Source organism: Trichechus manatus, unplaced genomic scaffold, assembly GCF_000243295.1.
Source record: "Trichechus manatus latirostris isolate Lorelei unplaced genomic scaffold, TriManLat1.0 scaffold00040, whole genome shotgun sequence".
Lineage (NCBI taxonomy): Eukaryota > Metazoa > Chordata > Mammalia > Sirenia > Trichechidae > Trichechus > Trichechus manatus.
The window spans coordinates 12,503,180-12,516,563 of record NW_004443976.1 but is presented as its reverse complement, the minus strand read 5'-3'; positions in this window follow the sequence as shown (position 1 = coordinate 12,516,563).

Sequence of the window (13,384 nt, the reverse complement as noted above, 5' to 3'; positions counted from 1 at the left end):
GAGGAAACACTCATGATCATTAGCCATTAGAGAAATGCAAATCAAAACTACAATGAGATACCATCTCACCCCAACAAGGCTAGCATTAATCAAAAAACACCAAATAACAAATGTTGGAGAGGTTGTAGAGAGACTGGAACACTTATACACTGTTGGTGGGAACGTAAAACGGTACAACCACTTTGGAAATCAATTTGGTGCTTCCTTAAAAAGCTAGAAATAGAAGTACCATAAGATCCAGCAATCCCGCTCCTTGGAATATATCCTAGAGAAGTAAGAGCCGTCCCGTGAATAGATACATGCACACCCATGTTCATTGCAGCACTGTTCATGATAGCAAAAAGATGGAAATAGCCTAGGTGCCCATCAACGGATGAATGGATAAACAAATTATGGTATATTCACACAGTGGAATACTACACAACAATAAAGAACAATGATGAATCCATGAAGCATCTTATCACATGGAGGAATCTGGAAGGCATTACGCTGAGTCATTTCAGTCAGTCACAAAAGGACAAATATTGTATAAGACCACTATTATAAGAATTCAAGAAAAGGTTTAAACACAGAAGAAAACATTCATTGATGGTTACGAGGGTGGAGAGGGAGGGAGAGGATTATTCCCTAACTAGATAGTAGACAAGAATTATCTTAGGTGAAGGAAAGGACAGCACAAACTACAGGGGAAGTCAGCACAACTGGACTAAACCAAAGCTAAGAAGTTTCCTGAATACAACCAAACACTTCGAGGGACAGAGTAGCAGGAGTGGGGGTCTGGGGACCATGCTTTCAGGGGACATCTAGGTCAATTGACATAACAAAGTTGATGAAGAAAATGTTCTGCATCCTACTTTGGCGAGTGGTGTCTGGGGTCTTAAATGCTAGCAAGCGGACATCTAAGATGCATCAATTGGTCTCAACCCATCTGGAGTAAAGAAGAATGAGGAACACCATGGACACAAGGAAAGTATTAGCCCAGGAGACAGAAAGGGCCACATAAACCTGAGACTGCATCAGCCTGAGACCAGAAGAACTAGAAGGTGTCCAGCTACTACTAATGTCCGCCCTCACAGGGAACACAGCAGAGAGTCCCTGATGGAGCAGGAGAAAAGTGGGGTGCAGGACTCAAATTCTAGTAAAAAGACCAGACTTAATGGTCTGACTGAGACTGGAGGAACACCAGAAAGCATGGCTCCTGGACTCCCTGTCAACCCAGAACTAAAACCATTCCCGAGGTCAATCTTCAGACAAAGATTAGACTGGACTATGGGACATAAAATGATACTCGTGAAGAGTGTGCTTCTTAGCTTAAGTAGATACATGAGATTAAATGGGCAGCTCCTGTCTGGAGGAGAGATGAGAAGGCAGAGAGGGTAAGGAGCTGGTTGAATGGACGTGGGAAATCCAGAGCGGAAAGAAGAAGTGTGCTGTCACAGTATAGGGACAGCAACTAGGGTCACATAACAATGTATGTATAAATTTTTGTATGAGAGACTAGCTTAGACTGTAAAGTTTCACTTAAAGTACAACAATCAGATAAAAAATAAAATAAATAAAGAAGAGATTGGCTTAAGACACTACCTAATCTCGCAGACCTCATCAATATAGCTGCCATTAATCCATTTCATTACAGCATAGTGATAGCATTTACAACACACAATCATACAATACTGGGAATCATGACCTAGTTGACAGATATTTTGGGGGGACACAATTCAATCCATAACAGTACCATTTGTTAAAAAGACTTCTTTCCCTCATTTAATTATCTTGACACCTTTGTCAAAAACCGTGTTAATCTATTTTTGGACTCTATTCTGTTCCACTGATCTATACTTCTATCTTTACACAAATACCATAGTTTTGTTTACTGTAGCTTTGTACTAAATCTTGAAGTCAGGTAGTAAGTCCTCCAACTTTATTGTTCATTTTCAAAATTGTTTTGTCTATTCTGGGTTCTTTATGTTTCCACATAAATTTTAGAATAAGCTTGTCAATTTCTCTAAAAGAAAAAAAAAAGCCTGCTGAGATTTTGATTGAGAGTGTTCTGAATATATAAATGAATTTTGGATGAATTGACATTGTAATAATGTTAAGCCTTTTGATCTACAAACATGCTGTATCAATTAGTTAGATTTTCTAATTCTAGGGGAGACTAGATATTTTATATCTACCCATATATTTACTATTTCTGGTGCTCTTCATTTCTTCATATAGATTAAAGTTTCTATCTGGTAATATTCCACCTACCTGAAGAACGTCCTTCAAGATCATGCACACTGATTCCCAGTGTGGTTTTATTCTTACCAGCCAGGACTTGTGTCATTTTGTCAGGAGACTGCCCTCAAGCTGCTTTGTCTGGACAAACAGAGATGGAAATACCTTGAAATTTATGTTCTCCCTGTTGTAGAGTAAAACTCTAATCCATTAAGGATTAAAATAGATTTATTAAAGGCAAGATACAGTTTAAACTGGGGATAAGCAGAGTCCACAAAGTGAAACTATGCTCTCCAATGAATTACAGGCATCCGGGAGGTATTTATATTATTAAATCAGGAAATAACAACATAATATTCCAATTGGCTTACTAATGGTTTGTAAAGGTCAAAGACAGGTTAACAAAAGCGGGGGCTTTACACTGGTCGGGTTATCAGGGGTATGTGGGCATTCTGGATTGGTGGCTTACAGTTTTGTTTTAAGGCTCTTTGGGAACAAGCCATGGAGATGAGCTATTTGTGTTAAGGCACCTTGGAAACAAGCTAACAACATTCTGATTGGTGCTGGGTGAGGGAAAATAGTTAAGGGAGGGATATCTGAAAGCAGAGGCTTTGTTATGGTCGGTTTAAGAGTCTTTCTTGATCAGTTACTACTTGGTGATATGTGAGTTTTGCTGATTAGTTACCACTTGATGACCATAGGACTGAGCCGGTGAGGTCTATGGGATGATGATAACAATTACAATAAAAATTTAAAATAGTATTCTCCCAAGGGTAAGAAAACTCCAGCTCCTTATGTAGCAGGTATTTTAGAGCCGAGGCTCTGCAAACCTACAGAGTGGTTACAAAACAATCAGAGGACATTCTTCTTTGCTAACATAGCTTTCATGTACAGTGTAGTTCCCAGGAATGGCTTGCATAGCTTGGTTACAAAGAAAACATTTCCTTAGATACCAGATTAAGTCTTGTTTAAAGATTAACTTCTTAAAATAAATAAGGCTTTTTCAAAATGAGTTTAAGCTCAGACCCAGAGGTAGCCTTCTCTGAGTCACGTCAACTGCCCTAAAGAGTTTAATTTTGGGGTGCTCTTTCTCATTCTCAACCACCAACCCAAAACAAGCCCCTTGCCACTGAGTCAATTCTGACTCATGGTGACCACGTGTGCTACAGAGTAGAACTGACCTCCATAGGATTTTCTTGGCTGTAATCTTTACAGAAGCAGATTATCAAGCCTTTGTTTTACAGCATCTCTGGGTAGGTTTGAACGGCCAACTTTTGGTTAGTAGCTAAGCGTAAACCACGTGCACCACCCAAGGACCTCTCTCCAACTGCAGGCAGCTCTTAACCAATGACTGTTGAGTACAAGGGTAAGAATACTCTAGCTCCCTTTTTCCTGATGGGGACCACTCTGAGGTGTGACTGACCTACGCTGTCCTCATTGCTCACCTGTGGGATTGAGCTTAAGTTACACCAACACCACCATGGGACTTTGCTTGATATTGTCTGGAAACATTTCCTAATGAATCACTTTCACAAGAATCCTTATCTCACAGTCAGCTTTTGTATCCTTGCTTGACTTCCTTCCTTCTTCATCTTGTTTCCCTTTCCCCTACCCATTTTTGCTAGAAACACTTTGTTATGGATTTCTGTCCCCCAGAAATGTGTGCCATCGTGGCTAGGCCATGATTCCCAGTATTGTGTGGTTGTCCTCCATTTTGTGATCTGATGTATTTAGCCTATGTGTTGTAAATCCTAACCTCTATGTTGTTAATGAGGCAGAATTCGATAGTTATGTTAATGAGGCAGGACACAATCTACAGGATTAGGTTGTATTTTGAGTCAATCTCTTTTGAGATATAAAAGAGAGAAGCAAGCAGAGAGGAGAGGACCTCATACCACCAAGAAAGAAGAGCCAGGGGCAGAGCGCATCCTTTGGACCTGGAGTCCCTGCACTGAGAAGCTCCTAGACCAGGACGGGATTGGTGACAAAGACCTTCCCCCAGAACTGACAGAGAGAGAAGGCCTTCCCCTAGAGCTGGCACCCTGAATTTGCACTTACAGCCTCCTAGACTGTGAGACAATCAATTTCTGTTTGTTAAAGCCATCCGCTTGTGGTATTTCTGTCATAGCAGCACTAGATAACTAAGACTTCCTAATGAATAATTTTTACTAGAATTGTCCTCTCAGAATCTGCTTCTGGAAAACCTAAGACAGGAGTCGTGGACTGTTCTGTTTCTCCTTTTTCTTTCCTCCCTGTATTAATCTTCAAGAGTTGGTGCAGCGGAGAGGAGAACTAAAGGAAAGGAGCCCATGATCTGATGTTATTGTGGTGATCAGGGTGCTCTTCACTGCAGGCATCCAAACACTGACCTTTCATGGAGGTCTATTGGAGGCTCCTTGGAGGCCCCCGTGGGATCTTCTGCACCACAGCAGTTCCTCACGAGGATGATGCACTCTCTGGTTGCCCTCTGTGATTTTCACTTTGGTTCCTGCCCCAGAATGTAGCTGTACTTCCACAGCCTCTTTCTGCCTCACTCTACCATGTAGTTCTCTTGGGCAGTGTCCTTTCAAAACAGCTCAAGCCTGACATTCATGGATTCCACTAGGCTCCCATGTTCTCTGAAATCCTTGCTCTGTCAGACAACCAGTGCAGCTTGATCACCTGATGAATGGGGCAGTTCCACCCCAGGTGTTTGCTCACAGACTTCTACCATGGAGAAGCAAGGATGATCAACCACAAAGACAAAGTCCTAGCATATGTTACTACGTGGATGGAGCTTGAAGACATTATGCTGAGAAAATAAGTTAATCAAAAAAGGACAAATACTGTATGATCTCACTTATGTAAAAAGACAAGCACAGGCAAATGTATACAGACCAAAGTTTATTAGTGGTTACCAGAGGCAGGAGGGAGGAGAAAGGGGATGTTATTGCTTATAGAGCACTGAGTTTCACTTTACGGTGACGGAAAAATCGCATTGATTAAGGGTAAAGGATGCACAACTGATTAATTGATGTCAGTAAGTTGTACACTTGTAAAAAGTTGAATTGACAGATGTTGTGTGATACATATACTTACATACAAAAAAAAGCAGCTGCTGACACTGCTTAGGTACAACCAAACATCTCATGGGATTTGGTTTCTTGGTTTGGAGGTTTATGATCATGGTTTCATGGGACATCCAGTCAATTAGCCTCATTGTGTTTACCGCTTCTGTTGTCTCCTAGTTTGTTGCGTAGTGTCTGGGGTCTTAAAAGCTTGCAAGTAGCCATCCAAGGTACAACAATTGGTCTCTACTTGGCTGGAGCAACAGAGGAAGAAAGATATTCAGGAATAAGTGGAGGAAATAGAATGTGAAGCTAATTGCCTCCATGAACAACTGCCTCCTTTGCCATGAGACCAGAAGAACTTGATGGTGCCCAGCTGCCATTACTGAATATTTTGATCAAAGATTCTATAGAATAATCTTGATCAAAAAGGAGAAAATGCAAAACAGAATTTAAAATCCTCATAGAATCCAGAGTTTCTGGAGCCATGGAGGTTGGATGAACCCCTGAAATTATTGCACTGACATAATCTTTAAACCTTAAACCAAAAATATGCCCTGAAGTCTTCTTTAAACCAAACAGTAGTTTAGCTTAATTAGTAAAGACTGTCTACCTTTAGCATGGTGCTCTTTTAAGAACTATCTATATGGGATCAAATTGACAATAGATTTTATCTATCATATTAGTCTTTTTGAAAATGATTTTTTGTTAAGAGGATAGAAAGACAAGCTACAGACATGGAGAAAAAAATTGCAAATTACATACCTAGCAAAGGACTAATATCTAGACTACGTAAAGAATATATAAAGAACCCTCAAAACTCAACAGTTTTTTTAATAATTAATTTTTGTTGTTGAGAATATACACAGCAGAACATACACACCAATTCAACAATTTTTGCATGTACAGTTTAGTGACATTGATTACTTTCTTCAAGTTATGCAACCATTCTCACCCTCCTTTTCTGAATTGTTCCTCCCTATTAACATAAACTCACTGCCCCCTAAGTTTCCTATCTGATCTTTTGGGTTGCTGTTGCCAATTTGATCCCATATAGATAGTTCTTAAAAAAGCATCATGCTCAAGGCAGATATTATTTACTAGTTAAGCTAAACTACTGTTTGGTTTAAAGAAGACTTCAGGGGATATTTTTGGTTTAAGGTTTAAAGATTATGTCAGGGCAATAATTTCAGGGGTTCATCCAGCCTCCATGGATCCAGAAAGTCTGGATTCCATGAGGATTTGAAATTCTTTTAAAAAAAAAATCAGTTTGAGGGGGAAAAAATCCAATTAGAAAATGGAAAGACATAAAGAGACATGTTAGCAAAGAGGATATGCAGATGGAAAATAAGCACGTGAAAATACGTACAACATCATTAGCCATCAGGGAAATGCAAATTGAAACCACAATGATATATCACTACACAGCTAGCAGAACAGCTAAAGTAGAAAATAGTAACAACAACCAAGCGCAGGTGAGGATGTGGACAAACTGGATCATTCATGCATCGTTGATGGGAATATAAGACGGTACAGCCACTCTGGAAAGCAGTTTGTCAGTTTCTTCTAAAACTAAACATGCACCTACCATATGATCCAGCAATCGTACTCTTGGGCATTTATCCCAGAGAAACGAAAACTTACGCTCACATAAAAACCTGTCCATGAATGTTCATAGCAGCTTTGTTCATAATATCCAAAAAATTGGATACAACCCAGATGTCCTTCAATGGGTGAATGGTTACACAAACTGTGGTACCTTCATACCATGTAATATTACTGAGCAATAAAATAGAATAAGCTATTGATACATAGGACTATTTGAATGAATCTCCAGGGAATTCTGCTGAGTAAAAAAGTTCAATCCCAAAAAGTTACATGCTGTATGATTCCATTTATATAACATTCTTGAAATCATAAAACTATAGAAATGGAGAACAGATTAGTGGTTGCCACTGTGTATTTTGAGTGCCTGCCAATCTAGGGGGCTCATCTTTGGACAATATTCTGTTGTGATCCACAGGGTTTTCACTGGCAAATTTTCAGAAGTAGATCGCCAGGCCTTTCTTTCTAATCCGTCTTAGTCTGGAAGCTCCACTGAAACCTGTCCACCATGGGTGACCCTGAAGGTATTTGAAATACTGGTGACATAGCCTCCAACATCACAGAAACACGCAAGCCACCATAGTATGACAAACAGACAGGTGGTGGTTGAAAACATTAGGCTAAGTGAAATAAATCAGACACAAAGCCACATATTGTATGATTCCACTCACATGCATAGAGACAGAAGGCAGGTTGGTGGTTGCCAGGAGCTGAGGGGAAGAAGGAAAGAAAAGTGGCTGCTTAATGGGTAGGGGGTTTTCTTGTGAGGTGATGGAAATGTTTTGAAGGGATATAGGTGGTGGTTGCACAACATTGTGAATGGACTAAATGCCTCTGGATTGTACACTTTAAAATGTTTTATTTTATGTTACGTGAATTTCACTTCAATAAGGAAGAAAGAAAGAGAGAGAAAAAGAGAAAGGAAGGAAGCAAGCAACAAGCCCAGTGAGACCTCAGTATAATGAATGAAAAAAAGGCCCACACCAAGGTACATCACTGGGAATTTTCAGATACCAGGGATAAAGAGAACAATCTAAAGAAGGGGGAAAGTTCACATACAAAGGATCAAGCCTATGAATAGGATGGAATCTCTCAACAGTATATTAAAAGCTAGAAAACATGAAGTAAGGCTTCCAAAATGCTGAAGGGAAATTTTCAACCTAGAATCCCAGATTCTCACAAATTATCAATCAATGAAAAAATGTCCCACCCATATGCACTTTTTTCAGGAAGCTACTGGAAGAGATAATTCAACAAAATAAGGGAATAAACTCAGAAAGAAAAAGACATGGATCCAAGGAACAGAGGATCTAACCCAGGAGAAAGCAAAAGGTCCAGGGAATTCCCAGGGTGAATGGGAAGTCCCAAGATAACCTCTCTGCCTCAGGCCTGGAGAACAACCTCTCCTGGTTGAAGCTAAGAATGGAAGATTTGTAGGCATGGCAGGGAGAGGGTAGGAAGAGTTGTAGACTGGATTTAACTTGAAGTTAATGGAGCTTGGGAGTCCCTGGATGATGCAGACGGTTAAGCACTTGGCTGCTAACTAAAAAGTTAAAGGTTCAAGTTCATCCAGAGGCACTTCTGAAGAAAGACCTGGTGACCTACTCCTGAAAAATCAGCCACTGAAGAGACTATGAAGCACATTTCTACTCTGACACACATGGGATCACCATGAATTGGGGTTGCCATGAGTCAGAGTCAACTGCATGGCAACTGGTTAATGGAGTTTGGACTCAAGGGTCCTTCATGCGTACAGGCCATGGGTGGGGCAGGGGCGTGCCCAGCAACTTCTTCCCAGGATCAAAAGTTTTTGTATATTATGAAAGCAAAAGTTTTGGGTTTTTTTTTTTAATATATCAGTTGAGGTTTTACAGAGGAAATTAGTTTCTTTTTAAACAATACACATACTGTTTTATGACATTGGTTGCCAACCCCATGACATGTCAACACTCTCCCCTTCTCTACCTTGGGTTCCCCATTACCAGCTTTCCTGTCCCCTCCTGCCTTCTCATCCTTGCCCCTGGGCTGGTGTGCCCATTTATTCTCATTTTGTTTCATGGTTCTGTCTAATCTTTTTCCTTCAAGGCTTTATATATGTCATCCCATTGCCTTCTTGCCTGCATGGTTTCTGCTGAGTAGTCCAAGCTCAGTCTTATCAACTCTCCTTTGTAGATGACTTTGCGTTTATCCCTAGCTGCTCTTAAAATTATCTCTTTATCTTTGGTTTTGGCAAGTTTGATTATAATGTCTTGGTGACTTTCTTATGGGATCTACCTTGTGTGGGGTTCGATGAGCATCTTGGATAGATATCTTCTCATCTTTTTCAATATCAGGGAAGTTTTCTGTCAAAAAATCTTCAACAATTCTCTCTGTATTTTCTGTTCTGGTACTCCAATCACTCGTAGGTTATTCCTTTTGATAGAGTCCCACATAATTCTTAGGGTTTCTTCATTTTTTAAAAAAATTCCTTTATCTGATTTTTCCTCAAATAAGTTAGTGTCAAGTGCTTTATCTTCAGTCTCACTAATTCCGACTTCTATTGCCTCAATTCTGCTCCTATGACTTTCTATTGAGTTGTCTAATTCTGAAATTTTATTGTTAGTCTTCTGGATTTCTGATTGCCGTCTCTCTATGGATTTTTGCTGCCTGTTAAATTTGTCATTATGCTCTTCTTTAACTTCTTAATTTCCTCTTTTGCTTTGTCTGTGTGTTCCTTGGCTTGTTCTGCATTTTGCATGATCTCCTTCCGGATCTCTTGAAGAGTTCTGTATATTAATCTTTTGTATTCTACCTCCAGTAATTCCAAGAAGTTCTCTTCCTCAGGAAGATTTCTTAATTCTTTGTTTTGGGAGCTTGCTGAAGCCATCATGGTCTGCCTCTTTATGTGATTTGATATTGACTGTTGTCTCTGAGCCATCAATAAGTTATTATATTTATATATGTTATATTTGCTTACTGTGTCCCAGCTTCTTGTTTTGTTTTGTTTTGATATTCCCAAATAGGCTGCTCATGTGAGCTAGTTTGATTATTGGCGCCTTTGAAGCTGTAATGTCCTGTCACTAGGTGGTTAGATCTGTTACTAGGTATGTGAGCCCAGGAGTCTGTTTATTTTTCTTTTATGGATTCAGCTCAGGTGTCCAGGTAGTCAGTCACCAAGTGTGTGGTGCAAGCTGTCACCTACAGTCTTAGACAGGCATGGGTGATTGGTATAGGCACATGTATCTGGCTGCAGTAGGGGGTCACATGCTGAGCAAGGGAGGGGGTCGATGGCTGCCCCTGAGTGTCTGGGAGGAAACCATTCCCTGTTCCCTAAAGGGCATAGGTGGGTGGGTTTTGCAGCCGGACTACGGCCACCCAATGCTGTTGGCTGTAAGGACTGGGAGGCACCTCTTATTCTTGGACCCTTGTTGCAGGCGTGGGTGGAGCCACCAGTCCTCAGGTCCCTGACGTGGGTAGGTGAGGATCCCGCTTACTGGGCAGAGCAGTGTCAAATGTCATGAACCTACCACTCCACCATATAGCTGATACAGTTGAAGTCAGGCTTCAGATATATACCCTGTTGTATTGTATGAATGAGAGCCTACACTGTTGAAATGGGCCCACACAGGTCTATGCAGGAGTGAAAAACATTCAAAGTCTGTGGACCCCTTATGCCTGTGCCTAGGCAAAGGAGCTGTTCCTGCCCTGAGTTCCTGGTTTAGGGGAGCTGGCAGATTATTTTTTCCTGTTTGTTAATTTGTTCCCTCTTCAAGGCCGGGAGAATGGCTCAGGGTGTGTGACTGGTCCTTCTTCTGGCCCAGGGGACGCAGTGATCACAGAAGCCAGCCTGGGACTCAGTGCAGAGTTGGGAGGAGGCAGGTAAATGGGAGAGAGGTTCTTCCCAAATGGTGTTTTTTGATCTGTGCAGTGGGTTAGACATATGTACTTATCTTTTGATGATTGAGCACTGCTTTTCACTGGTTCTGGAGGCTTGAATAGACTCTCCGTCGCTTGGTCTCTCCCCGTGTGGAAAACGCATCCCAAGCACCACTGCTTGCCTCACCAGCCACACCAGTTGATCTGGCCTGCGGGGTGCTGGTTCCTGCCGGGTCAGGTCTGGCAATTCCTCGCTGCTTCAGAACCATCTCTCCCTCCCCTTGTCACTCAGTCCAATTCCTCAGCTTTGCCTTTGATGTTCAGGGCTCCTAGATTGTCATACATAATCGATTCACTTGTTTTTTCAGGTCTTTGTTGTAAGAGGGACCACAGGAAGCATCTGACTACTCCGCTATCTTGGCCCCACCTCCAGGCCTATCTAATCTTTGGCTGAAGGGTGAACCTCAGGAGTGACTTCAGTATTGAGTTAAAAGGGTGTCTGGGGGCCATACTCTCAGGGTTGCTCCAGTTTCTGTCAGACCAATAAGTCTGGTCTTTTTTTCTGAGTTAGAATTTTGTTCTACTTTTATCTCCAGCTCTGTCCAGGACCCTCTACTGTCATCCCTGTCAGAGCAGTTGGTGGTGGTAGCTGGGCTCCATTTTGTTATGCAGGACTCAGTCTGGTGGAAGTTGTGGTAGTTCCCTTTTGTCTTTGGTTTTCTTCATTCTCCCTTGCTCCAGACAGGGTGGGACCAGTGGAGTATCTTAGATGGCTGCTCACAAGCTTTTAAGACCGCAGATGCTATCCACCGCAAAGTAGAATGTAGAACATTTTCTTTATAAACTATGTTATGCCAATGGAGCTAGATGTCCTCCAAGACCATGGTCCCCAGCCCTCAGCCCAGTATTTCAGTCCTCAGGGAGTTTGGATGTGTCTATGAAGCTTCCATGACTTGCCTTGGTCAAGCTGTGTTGACTTCTCCAGTATTGTGTACTGTCTTACCCTTCACCAAAGTTACCACTTATCTATTGTTTAGTTAATGTTTTTCCCTCCCCACCCCTTCTTTCCCTGTAGCCATCAAAGATTGTCTCTTTCTGTGTGTATACCTTTTCATGAGTTTTTATAATAGTAGTCTCATACACTATTTGTCCTTTTGTGATTGACTTATTTCACTCAGCATAATGCCCTCCAGATTCATCCATGTTGTGAGATGTGTCACAGATTGGTCACTGTTCTTTATTATTTCATAGTATTCTGTTTTGTGTTTGTACCATAGTTTATCCATTCATCTGTTGATGGGCACTTAGGTTGTTTCCATCTTTTTGCTATTGTGAATAATACTGCAATGAGCATGGATGTGTATATGTCTATTTATGTGACTGCTCTTATTTCTCTAGGATATATTCCTAGGAGTGGGATTGCTGGATCGTATGGTATTTCTATTTCTATTTCTATTTCTAGCTTTTTAAGGAAGTGCCATATCATTTTCCAAAATGTTGGTACCATTTTACTCTCCCACCAGCAGTGCATAAGAGTTCCAAGCTCCCTGCAGCCTCTTCGATATTTGTTATTTTGTGGTTTGTTTTGTTTTGTTTGATTCGTGCCAGTTATGTCAGGGTGAGATGATATCTCATTGTAGTTTTGATTGGCATTTCTCTAATGGCTAGTGATCATGAGCATTTCCTCATGTGTCTGTTAGCCACCTGAATGTCTTTTTTGGTGAAGTGTCTGTTCATATCCTTTGCCCATTTTCTGATGTGTGTATCTATTGCTATAAATTGACTTCTGAGCACTGCCTTTGCTGTGTCCCAAAGGTTTTGGTATGATATGTTTTCATCCTTATTTGATTCTAGCAATTTTTTTTATTCTATCTTTGATTTCTTCTGTTACCCTGTGGTTTTTTAAGTAGGGTGTTAATCAGTTTCCATGTATTTGATTTTTTCCCTTGCTCTTCCTGTTGTTAATTCTACTTTGATGGCGTTGTGATCAGAGAAGATACTTTGTACTATCTCAGTGTTTTGGATTTTGTTGAGGGTTGCTTTGTGGCCTAAGATGTGGTATATTCTGGAGAACTTTCCATGTGTTTGGAAAAGAAAGTGGACTTTGCACCTGTTGGGTGGAGTGTTCTATATATGTCTATGAGGTCAAGTTGGCTGATTGTGGCCTTTAGATCTTCTGTATATTTGATGAGTTTCTTTCCAGATGTTCTGTCCTTTACCAAGAGTGGTGTGTTGAAGTGTCCTACTCTTATTGTAGAACTGTCAATTTCTCTTTTCAGTGCTGTTAGAGTTTGTTTTATATATTTTGGAGCCCCATCATTGGGTGTGTAGATATTTATTATGGTTATGTCTTCATGATGGATCATCCCTTTAATCATTATTCTTTTGCCCATTTTTAAATTGGAATATTTGTCTTTTTGTTGTAGAGGTGTTGGATTTTCCTATAGATTTTAGAGATTAGATCTTCGTCAGATTTGTCACAGCCAAATTTTTTTTCCCAGTCTGTAGGCTCTCTTCTTACCCTTTTGGTGAAGTCTTTTTGATGAGCATAAGTGTTTAATTTTTAGAAGATCCCAGTTATCCAGCTTATCTTCTGGTGTTTGTGTATTTATTGTTAGTTATGGTTTGTATCCCATTTATGCTGGGCCTCTAGCATT